This window comes from Schistocerca nitens, chromosome 2 (genome assembly GCF_023898315.1).
Source record: "Schistocerca nitens isolate TAMUIC-IGC-003100 chromosome 2, iqSchNite1.1, whole genome shotgun sequence".
Taxonomy (NCBI): domain Eukaryota; kingdom Metazoa; phylum Arthropoda; class Insecta; order Orthoptera; family Acrididae; genus Schistocerca; species Schistocerca nitens.
Genome location: NC_064615.1, coordinates 1,080,899,110 through 1,080,915,909, shown reverse-complemented (window position 1 = coordinate 1,080,915,909; position 16,800 = coordinate 1,080,899,110).

The window sequence follows — 16,800 nt, the reverse complement described above, 5'->3', positions numbered from 1 at the left end:
GAGGCTGTGATATGCAAATGATTAGCTTTTCAGAGCATTTACACAAGGTTGGCGCCGGTGGCGACGTCTACAGCGTGCTGACACGAGGAAAGTTGCCAACCGATTTCTCATACATAAGCAGCAGTTGACCGGCGTTGCCTGGTGAAACGTTGTTGTGATGCCTCGTGTAAGGAGGAGAAATGCGTACCATCACGTTTCCGACTTTGATAAAGGTCGGATTGTAGCCTATCGCGATTGCGGTTTATCGTATCGCGCCATTGCTGCTCGCGTTGGTCGAGATCCAATGACTGTTAGCAGAATATGGAATCGGTGGGTTCAGGAGGGTAATACGGAACGCCGTGCTGGATCCCAACGGCCTCGTATCACTAGCAGTCGAGATGACAGGCATCTCATCCACATGGCTGTAACGGATCGTGCAGTTACGTCTCGATCCCTGAGTCAACAGATGGAGACGTTTGCGAGACAACAACCATCTGCACGAACAGTTCGACGACGTTTGCAGCAGCATGGACTATCAGCTCGGAGACCGTGGCTGCGGTTACCCTTGACGCTGCATCACAGACAGGAGCGCCTGCGATGGTGTACTCAACGACAAATCTGGGTGCACGAAATGGCAAAACGTCATTTTTTCGGGTTAATCCAGGTTCTTTTTACAGCATCATGATGGTCGCATCGCGTGAACGCACATTGGAAGCGTGTATTCGTCATCGTCATACTGGCGTATCACCCGGCGTGATGGTATGGGGTGACATTGGTTACACGTCTCGGTCACCTCTTGTTCGCATTGACGGCACTCTGAACAGAGGACGCAACATTTCATATCTGTTACGACCCGTGGCTCTACCCTTCATTCGATCCCTGCGAAACCCTACATTTCAGCAACATAATGGAGGACCGCATGTTGCAGGCCCTGTACGGACCTTTCTGGATACAGAAAATGTTCGACTGCTGCCCTGGCCAGCACGTTCTCCAGATCTCTCACCAATTGAAAACGTCTGGTCAATGGTGGCCGAGCAACTGGCTCGTCACAATACGCCAGTCACTGCTCTTGATGAACTGTGGTATCGTGTTGAAGCTGCATGGGCAGCTGTACCTGTACACGCCATCCAAGCTCTGTTTGACCCAATGCCCAGGCGTATCAAGGCCGTTATTACTGCCAGAGGTGGTTGTTCTGGGTACTGATTTCTCAGGATCTATGCACCCAAATTACGTGAAAATGTAATCAGATGTCAGTTCTAGTATAATATATTTGTCCAGCGAATTCCCGTTTCTCCTCTGCATTTGTTCTTGGTGTACCAATTTTAACGGCCAGTAATGTAGAATTCATCGACATGATCCTTCTAATGGCGAACTTCATAGTAACGGAAGAGCTGCTCGTCGCCTTTATCAAGGACCATCAAATACTTGGAAAAGCGGTAGCGTTACCATGGTTGTAGCATGAAAATATTATACATATATTATGTACTCACTCCCCTCTACACGTCCTAGAAGTTTCTAACGGGAATTTACGAACATCCTTTGTGTCCTTAAAGCAGTGGTTTTCTGGATACCGCGTATGTAGAACTGCACCCATGGAAATGTTAATGTCCAGTGTTGTGATTTCTAGTTCTCATAGTGAACAGCAAAAGCAGTGTGGACATGTAGCGTTTGAAGCTGTTGCCGTGGCTCCACAAACTTTTTCAAACAAAGAAATGGATGACGACCACTTCATGTCATGGCGTGCTAAAAGCAATGCATCAACGCCTGTGCCAGGTCGGTTCTTTTAAACCCAGAATGCGACATGCATTTACATCAAGAACAGTGTCGATTTCACCTTCCGCCATATGTGGATACTAGATGAGGGACAGCTAACACTCATATTATACACAATGTGTGGAAGCCATGGCCGCCCTTACTTTCCAACCCGGGCTGCCTTCTGCTAATGGTCCCTACACAATGCGGGAATGATCGAAAGTTCCTCGCTTACGTGTTGTTTGCAAACGAAGTGTGTTTTATCCCTGACTGAATTATGAACACCCACAGCACACACTTTTGGGTTCATGTGCTACCACCGAGACGGCGCATCAGTAGTGGTTTTCCGTTAACGTTTGGGTAGGTATCGTTGGTGATCCGCTGATAGATACGCATTTTCTGTCAGGCTGACTTACTGGTAGTGCATACGTTCATTTCCTTCAGTACAAGCAAATCGACTATTTGGATATCGTTCCTTACAGTTAAAAGATGCATATGTGGCCATGCAACGTGCTGGTGCACTGGTGCACTTTCATTTGGCTGTTCAGGAGTCTGTAGCATGAACCTTCCACAGCGGTCGTCGCTCGCCAGTAACATGGCCTTCCAGCTCCCCGACTTGAAACCGTTGGATTCTTTCTGTATGTGGCTGTTTAAGAACTTTGATGTAGTCCAGCCCTGTTGATAGTGTCAACAAATCCCAGAAACTCATTCCGGATTGTTGTCTATGCGTTGGGAACACGACTGGGATTCTTAAACGTGTAAGGGCATCCATGAGGAGTGCTGAAGCGTGCCTTCACCTAAACGGTCGCCACGTGGGCTACTTGTTGTAATGTGTTTATTCTCAAGCGCGTATCAAAAGTTTGAATATTCGCAGACTCTGTTATAAGGAGTTTATATACTCAGTTATAATACGGCGTATCGTTTATTGGGATTATTTACTTGTTTCATTGCCCTCTGCTCGCCCCTCTAGTTTACACCTATGATAGTAACCCAAGATAATTAGAAAGTTATCACCCTTCTGAGAGTGCAGTTCTCTACTCTGAGCTACTTATTTACTTGCCCCAGGAGGACTAGGTCTCATCATATTGTCTCATACATTATTCGTGCCCGCTAAGTTCAGGATATTTTCGAGGTGGCCGCCTTAGCTGAATCAACCTATATGACTTATGCGTTTTGCTCTTGTCCTACATTCTTGCTAAAGTTATACTACTACTACTACTACTACTACTACTACTACTACTCTACTGTTATAAACAATTAATACCGCAAGTAGGCTGTTTAAGTTTTCATGTTGGTAACGCCATGTAGTGCTCTGTATGAAAATCGCTGTCTGCGTTGTGTACAGTCTGTGGCTGGTTGGACTCATTGTTGGAATATTCGCTAGTGTAGTGTTGGGCTGTTGGATGTGAACAGCGCGTAGGGTTGGGCAGTTGAAAGTGAGCCGCCAGCAACGGTGGATGTGGGGAGAGAGATGCCAGACTTTTGAGAGGTTACTATGAGCGGACGATCTGGACGTGTGTCCGTCAGAAAAAGGAAATTTGTAAAGATGGATGTCATGAATTCATAGATATATATATGACGAATTTTGAACATTATTAAGGTAAATACATTGTTTATTCTCCATCAGAATCTTTCATTTGCTAACTATGCCTATCAGTAGTTAGTGCCTTCAGTAGTTAGAATCTCTTATTTAGCTGGCATTATTGGCGCTCGCTGTATAGCAGTAGTTAGAGTAACCAAGATTTTTGTGAGGTAAGTGATTCATGAAAGGTATAGGTTATTTTTAGTCAGGGCCATTCTTTTCTAGGGATTATTGAAAGTCAGATTGCGTTGCGCTAAAAATATTGTGAGTCAGTTTAGTGATGATCAGAATAAGTAAAGAGCAAACTGTTTGAGTACGTCGAGTTTTCCTCAGCTGTTTGAAAATCAAACAACGTAGAAGTTTGCCAGCACTGTCATTCATAATTTTTCAAAGGGAACGTTTGAATACGTGGTCCAGTCACATTAATGTAACCCCGCCTACGTTCGACGTCAACGTGCATTAACTAGTCACAGATAGCCGGTGGCAGCACTAGCAGTGGAGGGTATACACTGACCATCCAGAACATTATGACCACCTCCTTAATAGCAGATATGTCCACCTTTGGCATCGATGACAGCTGCGAAACGTCGTGACATGGAAGCGATGAGGCCTTGGTAGGCCACTGGAGGGAGTTGGTACCACATCTGAACTCACAACTCACGTAATTCACATAAATTCGCGGGAGGCGGGCGATTAACTCTGACGTCACGTTCTGTCACATCCCAAATGTGTTCGATCGTATTTAGATCTATTGAGTCGGGGGGCCAGCACATAAATGGAATTCGCTACGGTGTTCCACCTGGCCTTGTGAAATGGCGCATTATCTTGTTGACAAATGCCACTGCCGTCGGCAGACTTGATCGTCATGAAGGGATGTACGTGGTCTGTACTGGCTGTCGTGGAGTCTTGCACGAGCTCCACTGCACCACATCCTGACACGTCTTCGCAATGAATCAAGCACAGTTTCAGATATATTTGGCTCCATTCGGACTGCGTCACATGCATGGGGCACACGCTCCTGTAATCTCTGCCGAACGTCGATGGGTGGACCTACACCAATGCCTTCTAGATCCCTACAGCCTGGAAACCAACGGATTCAAGCCTGGTAAATGGGGCGGCCATGTTACCGGACCTCCTTGAGCAATGCATCGCCAATGAAAGGTTGTGGTGAGGTACTGTCACGCGATCCATAGAAAATGAGTTCCCGCATAAAACACAGACTTTGTCTTTGTCAACTGTCAAATTAAGGAGTCACAGCCCCACTCACGAAGCTACAACTCTGGTTGCTTTGTTTGTGGTGCTGTTGGTTCTTGGTTTGACAGTGTGCGTTTCTCCAGCACACTTCCAAGATAAAAATATATTGATTTCATGTCTTCATGTCAGGTACATCTGATGATGACGGTAGAAGCATCGAAATCGATCATGGTATAAGGAAATAAAAAGTTTTTAATTGGGCTCTCTTTCTTCCTAATTAATCATACCACTGTGTTTCCGATAGCCCATCTCGAATTTAGCCGCTGTGACCGTATCTACACCTATCATAATGACGTAAACAGTACAGAGCAACCTCCCAGCATTCCAGCGCCCTTGCAGCAGTGGTAACATCGGTTTGCGTCAGATCACCAAGTTAAGCACTTCTGTCGGTCCATTATGGCTTTCTTGAATCAAGAAGTTAAGCACTGTCGGGCTGGGCTAGCTCTTCGATGGGTGACCATCCGGTCTGCCGAGCGCTGTTGGCAAGCGGGGTGCACTCAGCCCTTGTGAGGCAAACTGAGGAGCAACTTGATTGAGAAGTAGCGGCTCCGGTCTCGTAAACTGACATACGGCCGGGAGAGCGGTGTGCTGATCACATGCCCCTCCGTATCCGCATCCAGTGACGCCTGTGATCTGAGGATGACACGGCGGCCGGTCGGTATCGTTCGGCCTTCATGGCCTGTTCGGGAGGAGTTTAGTTTTTCAGTCCCCCAGCGTACATAAGACATAGTTACCAATGAAGAATATTTGGCTTAGATGAACCACCATTATAGCTATTCTATGTCACCGAGAGTGGTAGATAATTATGGTCTTTGCGGGACCGATACATAAGCAACCTATCGACAGGGGATCTCATGTTGATTCCGTATTTCTAGATTTCCGGAAAGCTTTTGACACCGTTCCTCACAAGCGACTTCTAATCAAGCTGCGGGCCTATGGGGTATCGTCTCAGTTGTGCGACTGGGTTCGTGATTTCCTGTCAGGAAGGTCGCAGTTCGTAGTAATAGACGGCAAACCATCGAGTAAAACTGAAGTGATATCAGGTGTTCCCCAGGGAAGCGTCCTGGGACGTCTGCTGTTTCTGATCTATATAAATGACCTGGGTGACAATCTGAGCAGTTCTCTTAGGTTGTTCGCAGATGATGCTGTAATTTACCGTCTAGTAAGGTCACCCGAAGACCAGTATCAGTTGCAAAGCGATTTAGAAAAGATTGCTGTATGGTGTGGCAGGTGGCAGTTGACGCTAAATAACGAAAAGTGTGAGGTGATCCACATGAGTTCCAAAAGAAATCCGTTGGAATTCGATTACTCGATAAATAGTACAATTCTCAAGGCTGTCAATTCAACTAAGTACCTGGGTGTTAAAATTAAGAATAACTTCAGTTGGAAAGACCACATAGATAACATTGTAGGGAAGGCGAGCCAAAGGTTGCGTTTCATTGGCAGGACACTTAGAAGATGCAACAAGTCCACTAAAGAGACAGCTTACACTACACTCGTTCGTCCTCTGTTAGAATATTGCTGCGCGGTGTGGGATCCTTACCAGGTGGGATTGACGGAGGACATCGAAAGGGTGCAAAAAAGGGCAGCTCGTTCTGTATTATCACGTAATAGGGGAGAGAGTGTGGCAGATATGATACGCGAATTGGGATGGAAGTCATTAAAGCAAAGACGTTTTTCGTCGCGGCGAGATCTATTTACGAAATTTCAGTCACCAACTTTCTCTTCCGAATGCGAAAATATTTTGTTGAGCCCAACCTACATAGGTAGGAATGATCATCAAAATAAAATAAGAGAAATCAGAGCTCGAACAGAAAGGTTTAGGTGTTCGTTTTTCCCGCGCGCTGTTCGTGAGTGGAATGGTAGAGGGATCGGAATTCGTTGTAGGGGAAGGAGTGCAAGAAAGGTTTGCGGAAGTATAAGGGTTTTGTACTAGGAATGAGAGAGGAGAAAGATTGAGTTCAACAATGAATTTCAGTTGGTAGCAGCGAATACTCTGTTCAAGAATCGCTGCAGGAGGAGATATACTTGGAAAAGGCCTGGAGATACAGAAAAATTTCAGTTAGATTGCATCATGGCCATGCAAAAATTTCCAAATTAGATATTGGCCTGTAAGGCGTACCCAGGGGAATAGACTCACATCACAATTTAGTAATGATGAAGAGTACGCCGAAATTTAAGAGAGTGGTGAGGAAGAATCATTGCGCAAAGAAGTGGGACTCTGAGGTACTAAGAATCGAAAAGATACGCCTGAAAATTTCTGAGGCTATACATTCTGCGACAGTAAATAATTCAGTAGGTAGTTTAGTTGAGGAGAAATAGGTATCTCTAAAAAGGGCAATCACAGAAGTTAGAGAGAAAAATGTAGATACAAGGAAGGTAACTTCGAAAAAGCCATGAGTAACAGCAGAGAGAAGTAAGTACAAAATTGTTCAGGGAAATTCAGAAAAAAAGAACTACAAGTCACTTAGGAATGAAACACATAAGAAGTGCAGGGAAGCTAAGGCAAAAGAACTTCAAGAAAAATATGAATAAATCGAAAAAGAAATGATTGTCGAAAGGAATGACTCGGCACATAGGAGAGTCAGAACAATCTTCGGTGAAATTAAATTAAAGGGCGGTAACATTACACGTGCAATTGGAATTCCACCCACTTTTATATACATTGTCCGTTGTCAGTGACACGATTACGAATATTTGCTTAGGAATAGAAGACGTCTGCAGTTCACTTAGAAGTGTATAATGAAAAAGGTAAAAGGAGAGCAAAAGTTTCCCGCAGTCGATAAATGAAACCAAAGTTGTAAACCATCGTAAACAGTGCAGTCGGCAGCCAAGCGAAATTCCAAATAAAAAGCGAGTGTGCCATAGAGAAACTCTTTATCGATTTGCAAAGGATAGCGTGTTAAAACAGAGTGAACTGTTCTTTGCCCTTCTTTGTTAATATATTTTCATTGTCTACGTGTAAAGGCAGAACAGTCTATTTTAGTCCTAACCCACTGCAGCGTGAGGAGGAGGTGGGGTGGTAGAGAGGCAGAGGGTATACCCTGTTGCGAATATTTTAGTGGGGCAGCTTTAATTCGGCACAAGATTATAACCAAGGTAAACATCCCTAAAACCTCCGTCATAAATTAGTAATAGGATCTCATTTTAATTTAATTTTAGAAGAATGTGTCTGAAACCAGAAATATGCAAGCCTAAGATAAGAATTAGAGAACACAAAGTCATTGCCTTGTTCGACACATGCAGTGTGCCAGTACCGCTGCCAGTAAAGGCCGATACAATAAAGGTGGGATTTGGTGTTGGTACAGGTATATACACTCCTGGAAATGGAAAAAAGAGCACATTGACACCGGTGTGTCAGACCCACCATACTTGCTCCGGACACTGCGAGAGGGCTGTACAAGCAATGATCACACGCACGGCACAGTGGACACACCAGGAACCGCGGTGTTGGCCGTCGAATGGCGCTAGCTGCGCAGCATTTGTGCACCGCCGCCGTCAGTGTCAGCCAGTTTGCCGTGCCATACGGAGCTCCATCGCAGTCTTTAACACTGGTAGCATGCCGCGACAGCGTGGACGTGAACCGTATGTGCAGTTGACGGACTTTGAGCGAGGGCGTATAGTGGGCATGCGGGAGGCCGGGTGGACGTACCGCCGAATTGCTCAACACGTGGGGCGTGAGGTCTCCACAGTACATCGATGTTGTCGCCAGTGGTCGGCGGAAGGTGCACGTGCCCGTCGACCTGGGACCGGACCGCAGCGACGCACGGATGCACGCCAAGACCGTAGGATCCTACGCAGTGCCGTAGGGGACCGCACCGCCACTTCCCAGCAAATTAGGGACACTGTTGCTCCTGGGGTATCGGCGAGGACCATTCGCAACCGTCTCCACGAGTCTGGGCTACGGTCCCGCACACCGTTAGGCCGTCTTCCGCTCACGCCCCAACATCGTGCAGCCCGCCTCCAGTGGTGTCGCGATAGGCGTGAATGGAGGGACGAATGGAGACGTGTCGTCTTCAGCGATGAGAGTCGCTTCTGCCTTGGTGCCAATGATGGTCGTATGCGTGTTTGGCGCCGTGCAGATGAGCGCCACAATCAGGACTGCATACGACCGAGGCACACAGGGCCAACACCCAGCATCATGGTGTGGGGAGCGATCTCCTACACTGGCCGTACACCACTGGTGATCGTCGAGGGGACACTGAATAGTGCACGGTACATCCAAACGGTCATCGAACCCATCGTCCCACCATTCCTAGACCGGCAAGGGAACTTGCTCTTCCAACAGGACAATGCACGTCCGCATGTATCCCGTGCCACCCAACGTGCTCTAGAAGGTGTAAGTCAACTACCCTGGCCAGCAAGATCTCCGGATCTGTCCCCCATTGAGCATGTCTGGGACTGGATGAAGCGTCGTCTCACGCGGTCTGCACGTCCAGCACGAACGCTGGTCCAACTGAGGCGCCAGGTGGAAATGGCATGGCAAGCCGTTCCACAGGACTACATCCAGCATCTCTACGATCGTCTCCATGGGAGAATAGCAGCCTGCATTGCTGCGAAAGGTGGATATACATTGTACTAGTGCCGACATTGTGCATGCTCTGTTGCCTGTGTCTATGTGCCTGTGGTTCTGTCAGTGTGATCATGTGATGTATCTGACCCCAGGAATGTGTCAATAAAGTTTCCCCTTCCTGGGACAATGAATTCACGGTGTTCTTATTTCAATTTCCAGGAGTGTAAGTGAGGGCTGTTCGAAAAGTAAGGTCCGATCAGTCACGACACAGCAGCCACTGTAAAAATAAAAAAAACAAAACGTTTTATTTCCAGCAGTTAGCTACACCTTCCAGCTACTTCTCTACATAGTCGCCGTAGGCATCTGTCGTATCGTCGTACCAACATTCCGATACCCTCGTTACAAATGGCAGCCACCTGTGCTTTTCGCCGATTCTCTACACTGGTTTGCAGCGCGTTGTCTGGGCCGAAGTGATGTCTATGTAGGCAGCGGTTCATATGAGGAGAGATGAAAGTCAGAGGGAGTCAATTACGGGCCGTGTTGTGGGTGATCAAACACTTCCCACAGGAAACGCTGCAGGGGCGTCTTCATTCCCCTGCAGAGTGCTGAAGAGAACTGTCACGAAGAAGGAAATGCATGGCAGTTGTGTTATGTGGGCTGCATAGCTTGAGGCGAAATCTCTCAGCCAGCACTCGCACTTGAGGAGACACTGTTGCTCTAGGCACCTTTATGTGCTCACAGTGGGCTCAGACTGAAAAGAGCGACGCGCCGCGATCGACGGCCATACTAGAGACTGTAGGGAAGCAGCCTACTCACGCTGTAGTAAATTCACATCAGTTTCCATTGTGTGCCAGCCAGTCTGCTGTAACTAGCTCTGACGTCATAAATGTTGCGCAATACCTTATAAATCAAGCAAATGACCTAAAACTTTTCTGGCATGTCAGAAGTAATACTAAATTAATATGTGTTAAATATCAGTTCGATAACTTCAGCCATTTCCGAAATTTGGATGTTTTTCTGTAAAAATCATTGGCGCAACAGAAAAGAGCTAGAGACTTCAAAATTTATATTTAGATTCATCTTTCATAATGATTTAATAAAAACAGTACTTTGGATTTCACATATTTGGATTTTAGTGGAAATTCATGATTTTCTGGTTATCGTCTCAAAACTGAAGGAAGCAAGATAGATTAAGTAGGCTAGTAAATAAGGCTAGGATGTTTAGATTTAAATAGGTTGGAGGTTCGCTATGACTATGAAGATGAGAAAAGTTTCTTTTGAATACCTATAAAATTATAGCGATAGCGGATCTCAAAAGGGCCAGTTCAGAGCTCATCTGCTGCGTGCATTGTAATTAAATTAATTCTCTCGCCCAAAATATATAACTTAGCCACATCAAAATTTTATTATCAATACTTACCTGCGTGCTGAATACACAGTTAAATTAAGAGCTTCATCAGCCATCAGCAAAAGAAGCTATAATTTATTATGTAACTTGAAGTGGTGCGTTACTAGCCCAGCGGCTAGTCGGGAGAGCCGATTTGATCAGGCGTTCCCTTAGCCGTCCGCACCGCGGCTTTATATATAAGAACGCTGCGCGAGGAAGCAAGGCCCCAGTTCTCTCCAGACGCTGAATAACACGCCATCTGTGTCGGGAGCCGCGTCGCGTCGGTATCACTGCTACTAACAGCCTCGGATGCCGTATTCAGTTACTCGAGATGCGCGTAACCATGAAATCATTTCAAGTGAAGTGTTAATTCTGGGTTGACTTTCATTATCTAGCTTCAGTTTGCGTATTGTCGTATTTTCACGTGCCGTCGCGGGACAGACATTCTACCAATAATTTAGCGTGGCGTTTGATGAAATACTCTCATCAAATTATGGCGAGCATTCTTTTTAACATTTAATTCGGACATTTATAGTTGCATCAGCGCATTAGACTCTGAACTGCTCTGTTAGTTAGGTTGTAGGGATACTTGTGTGTTTTTATTTGTGACTTTGAGAATATACTCAACTATTTTGGAAAATCGTTTTTGATTAGAAATCCCGGACAATCTCCTAATTCCTCAGAGTTATAAGCTGCAGCTATAATATTCTTCTCAGATGAAGTGGGCACTAGGAACTCTAATTACAGGCTTCACGTTTTGTTAAATCGCTTTCTGGGGGCTAAAAAGTAAATAGAGAGCCAGTGTTGAGAACGGCGAAAGACAGCATTAACAACTTGCTAATAGCCAGAAACTGAATCAACATTCAAGCTTTTATGCAGCAATCGACATATTCCCCTCTAACTCGCCGCCCCACAAGACACTCACCAACATACCTGTGCAAAGCTTCGTCGGATTTTCACAGTGGTTTCCACTTCGTGCCATATCGTATCTTACTTTCCAAATTGCCCTCGTACACACGCCCACATGTTTCCAATGCGTTAAAGATCCAATTTTTCTCAATTTATCGTACACATATTTAAATGTACGACGTGTAGGGTGAGTACGTTGAGTATAACTTTCAGGGTATAAGTAGCTCTGACTGAATTTCGTTGGCATTACCCGTAAATGAGAAGCACATCGACTTGTTCTTCGAAGGAATACATCAATCAGATTCGCTTGATTCGACGCTACTAGTCTTACCGTTGCTAGTAGTGTTGTACTGAGAAACCGTCGAATGGCACGTTAGTTGGATACGCCGTATTCGGCAAATATTTACTATTTGCACGATATACGAGAGATAATTGTCAGAGCATGTGCTTCGATAAGTGCCGAAGTGACAAGGAAATACCATTCAATCCATGATACGAAGATTGCAGCACTGCATTGATACCAGTAGTCATCGCTTCCAACACCTTTTGTAAATGGACGTCCTTGCCATCTTTTTGACCTTCATTGACCTTCAAAGACATTACTGTTACAATTCACTGGATTCGTCTCGATAGCCACTATCAGAAAAGAAGTACCAAACTACACCATCCCATATAAAAAACAAAGTTGACCTTCACATCTCTGAAGCGACCCCACCTAACAACAAAAAACCAATCTCATATAATGGCCCCTGTTGTCCTTTGCAACACTTGTTGCACAAACTTTTCTGCTCCTATCATACTTTCGGAGTTATTCTAGATGGCAATAGTTAGTAACTCGCGGAGGGGAGTTAAGAGGGGAGGGTCGTCGTAAATAAGTTCTGCATGAATAAGGTGTTCATTTTAACAGAAGATATTTAAATATCTCTAAAATTAGGTAGCTTGCTCTCGTTCGTTCTTTTAGAAAGTTGTGAACATCTTTATGTCTGATTGCAGCGTGCAGACTGGCAAGAGGAAACGAAGCAAACGCGATATAGGAGAAGCTAGTGAAATAGCTGCACTAACGGCGGTGCACCAGAATCCACTGATAAGCGCCCGGCAATTACACGGCGATTCCGGTATGGCCGTAGATAAAATTGTCACAATACTGCATCATCATAAGTATCATCCATACTACGTACCACTGCGTCAAGAACTTCATGTTGCTGATTTCCATAATCCTTTAGTGTATTGTGAATAGGAACATCAACAAATGCAAACGACCCCCACGTTCTTTGGCCAGGTACTATTTTCTAATGAATCTACATTCACAAACCATGGTAGCGTAACCTGCATAACATGCATTACTGGAGTGTAGGCAATCTCCGTTGGATACGGCAAGTTGACCATCAACGTCCTTGATCGGTTAACGTATGGCGTGTCGTCATGGGGAACAGACTCATTGGTCCGTATTTTATCGACGGTACGTTGAATAAATTCAAATATCGAACGGTTTTGGAACAGGAACTTCCAGAACTACTGCAGGATGTTGCCCTGGAGGTTCGTCAACGTATGTGGTTTCAGAATGACGTTTGCCCAGCACATTACGTAACAGAAGCACAAGAGGTAATAGACCGTTTTTCACACATGTCGCTGGGCCGGCAGAGATGTCCCTATTAATTGGTCCCCTGGGTCATCGAATTTGACGTCGCCAGGTTACTTCATGTGGGGATATTTAAAAGATAAGGTGTACCAGCAAGTGCCAAAACATAGGTGGAAGCATAAGTGGCCAAAGACGCTACTAGCTAGGGCATAACCACCAATGGCCAGCTAACATACACCAACAAGCGACAAATGAAGGCAAGCCCCCGCAAATCGGCAACGTTGACTGGAGCCAGCTGCCACTAAAGCCGACCGACAGACTACAGCAGAGAAACCGACGAGCTCGCACACTGACGTACAAACAATTCGCCAACACCCTGCACTGTGCGTCTGATATATGACCTATCAGACACAACACGATGATGGACCTAAATGTTGCAGGTACGCTGACGCTGACCCAGAGATCAACACCAGCACCCAGCGGCAGCCGCCGAGTTAACTGCACCGCACAGGTATGTTAAGTATGGAGCTAATGCATCAGCATAGTCTGAATGGAACCTAGTTGGTATACAGTCTGGACCAGAAGACTTGCTTTATTACGTGATTTAAGTTGCTTCACTACTCCGAGGATATTTATTTCTACGTTAGCCATGTTAGAAGCTGTTCTTTATTCGAATTCTGGAATATTTACTTCGTCTTCTTTTGTGAAGGCATTTCGGAAGGCTGTGTTTAGTAACTCTGCTTTGGCAGCCATGTCTTCGATAATATCTCCATTGCTATCGCGCAGAGAAGGCATTGATTGCTTCTTGCCGCTAACATACTTCACATACGACTAGAATCTCTTTGGATTTTCTGCCAGGTTTCGAGACGAAGTTTCGTTGTGGAAACTGTTTTAAGCATCTAGCATTGAAGTCCACGCTAAATTTCGAGCTTCTGTAAAAAATCGCCAATCTTGGAGATTTTGCGTCTATTTAAATTTGACATGTTTTTTTTTCGTTGTTTCTGCAAGTGTTCTAACCTGTTTTTCTACCAAGGAGGATCAGCTCCGTCGTTTGTTAATTTATTTGGTATAAATCTTTGAACTGCTGCCGATAGTATTTATTTGAAACCAAGCCACATCTGGTCTACACTTATATTATTAATTTGGAATGAGTTGAGTTAAATCTATGAAAACTGTTCTTTCACTTCTCGGTTAGATATAAAGAAATATGTTTTTGGGGATGAAAATTTCTACGAAAATACCACCGCACATGCGCAAAAAGCATGTTTAACAAAAACCTTGGACTCCAGCTTTCAGAATCGCTTTTTGGTCTGAAATATATTCTGGAAAGACCATGCTCTTACGGCCTTAATTAACGTGAAAAGTTTAGAAGGTACAGCAATTTGTGAACAATATACAAATTCGATAAAGAAAAAAAATAGAGTCTAGCAGGCGGTGCTATGATAGTATCACATATATACACTGTTAGACCACCCACTGCAGGGCATTAATACGTGGTGCGTGTACCTTTCGCCTTTATGACGGATTTCAGTGAGATGTCTGTGGAGGAATGGCAACTCATTCTTCCTCAAGAGCTGAAACCAGAGGAGGTAGCGACGTTGGACGCTGGAACCTGGAGCAAAGCCGACGTCCTAACTCATCCCAAAGGTCCGGACTTGAGCAGGCCAGTCCATTTCAGGAATGTTATCGCCAACAATCCATTGCCTCACAGAGGCTGCCATACGACAGGGTGCATTGTCATGCTGATAAATGATCGTCTCCGAAGTGTTCTTCTACTGTTCACAGTACGCAATGCAGTAAGATGTGTTTAAATCCTTCCACATTTAGCGTTTTCTTATTCACAGTAAGGGGATCATACAACAACATCGGAAACCACGCCCATACTATAACGCCACTTCCTCCTTACTTTACTGTTGGCGATTCAAATGATGGCAGGTAATGTTGTCCAGTCATTCGCGAAGCCCAGACCTTTCCTTCACTTTGCCACAGGGCATAAAGTGATTCATCGCACCAACTACTGTCAAGTGACATCACTGTCTACACCACTTCAAGCGTCGCTTAGGATTGACTACCGAAATGGATGGCTTATGAGGAGCCGCCCCATCACTGTAGACCATCATTTTAAACTCCCTACGCGAACTCTTTGTGTCAGCTGCACTTCTGGTCGCATTTTGGCACTCAAGTGTGCTTTCTCCCGCCGGTTTCATGCGATTTTTTCACAACCACCGTCCACCGTGCTTGAGGGTTCCTATCGGTCAGTACACGAAAGTCTGCATGGTCTTGGTTCAGCTATGGTATAGTTCCTTCGCGTTTCCACTTCACAATCACGTCTTCCTGGGTAGCTGTAAAAAAGTTGAAACGGCCTGATGTATTTGTTACTCACCCCACACGAAATGGTGGAGGCGTCTGGAGCTACTGGGGCTACAACTTTGCTTCCGCCATTTTTTTTTCAAATTTCAAGGCTTTATTGTGAGCACCTTAAAAAAAATTACGTTTCAAATTATTGACTATCGCTGACCACTACTTTCGGGCAGCATACGAATCCCGCGGCGGAAGAACTGGGCGTCTTTCGAGAAAATCCATGCATCGATCCAATTTTGCAATTGTTCATATGACAGGAAGCGCTGGGCAGCCAGGTCGTGTGCCATAGAACTAAAAAAGTTGTTAGTCAAAGAGAACAATGTTTGGAGAATAAAGCGGATGGGGTAGGGCTTCCCATTTGAATGTTTCCAGGTATTTTTCGGCGGGTTTTGCAACTTGGGGTCGAGCACTGCCATGCTGAAAAATCACCTTTTCATGTATAGCGTAGTAGTGTGGCCGTTTGTCTTTCCGTGCTCGGCTCAGACACATCAATTGCTTTCGATAACGATCTCCTGTAATTGTTCTAGTCGGTTGCAGTAGCACCGAAAGCTTTCTCTCTTTCACAACCATGCCGGTCTTCAACGTCAAAATCACCGTTCTTGAAGCATGGAAACCATTTTCTGCGAAGTTCTGTCACTAACAGGCGACTCATCATAGGTCTTACCCAGCTTATTATGAGCCTCGGCAGCACATTTCTTCATATCAAAGCAGAAAATTAAAACCTCCCGTAGATGACGAGAATTGGGCTCGTAAGTTGACATATGTAGCCGAGAATAACTTTAAGATGCAATCAAAAGTCGACTAATATTCTGATTGTGTTATGTTCTCAAGTGCCTAAGCTTACTGTATGACACTTACGACCTAAGACTTTCCACTAATGCCGTGTATTGCAAAACGGCGGAAGCGAAGTTGTAGACATAATATAATACACGAGAATCTTTTTTCTTTCTTTTCATTGTCCTACTGCGTGTCTGGTAGGAAATTTTTACCATATATTAGCTTCACGAGAGTACGTAAGTTACTGCAGCATTACACACGACGACGACTCTGAAGATCAGTATGTAGCGAAGTTCTCAGGTAATGCCGTTAGTATATTTACATGTCATGATATGATGTCGAATAGTCTGCCATCAAGCTGCATCTATGCGCTCAAAGAGCTTCAACATTGGTTTCTCAAGGACAGTGGCAAAGACATTAGCGACAAATCATTTTGCAAGCATGTTTGATGGGCGACATGGCTAGCTAACTTAACTCACCAGAGAAACAGTGATAGCCATCGTTCTTCGAAAAATCATTGTACGTTGTTCACCACACACGGTCGTGCAGTTCAAATGGTTCAATTGGCTCTGAGCACTATGAGTCTTAACTTCTGAGGTCATCAGTCCCCTAGAACTTAGAACTACTTAAACCTAAATAACCTAAGGACATCACACACATCCATGCCCGAGGCAGGATTCGAACCTGCGACCGTAGCGATCGCGCGG